Genomic DNA, 632 nt, shown 5'->3' with positions numbered 1-632 from the left:
CTATCCTACCAAAGGCAATCTATAGATTCAACGCAATACCCATTCAGTTACCAACATCATTCTTCTCAGACCTGGAAATGACAATACAGAAATTCATATGGAAGCATCAATGACTACGAATAGCCAAAACAATTCTTAGCAAAAGAACCAAAGCAGGAGATATCACACTCCAGACTTCAAACTTTACTATAAGGCTACAGAAATCAAAACAGTCTGGTATTGGTACAAGAACAGGCATATAGACCAATGGAACAGGATAGAGATTCCAGAAGCAAAGCCTCAATTTCTCAACCAACTTATCTTTGACAAAGTCTCCAACAACAACCACCGAGGAGAAGAGAACCTATTATTCAGTAAATGGTGCTGGGAAAACTGACCACATGCAGAAGACTGAAACAAGATCCCTACCTATCACCACACACAAAAATTAACTCTAAATGGATCAAAGACCTAAACGTAGAACCTCAAAATATGAGAATCTTAGAAAACGCAGGAGACACCCTTACGGAAATTGGAACTGGCAACAAATTCCTATTCAGAGCCCTAAATGTCCATACCTTAAGAAATAAACTAGACAAGCGAGATCTCATCAAACTAACAAGCTTTTGCAAAGCAAAAGAAATTATCAAGAG

The sequence above is a fragment of the Carlito syrichta genome, unplaced genomic scaffold (assembly GCF_000164805.1).
Source record: "Carlito syrichta isolate Samal-C Ts95f unplaced genomic scaffold, Tarsius_syrichta-2.0.1 Scaffold305795, whole genome shotgun sequence".
Lineage (NCBI taxonomy): Eukaryota > Metazoa > Chordata > Mammalia > Primates > Tarsiidae > Carlito > Carlito syrichta.
The sequence above is the reverse complement of the archived record's forward strand: the minus strand, read 5'-3'. Positions refer to the sequence as shown.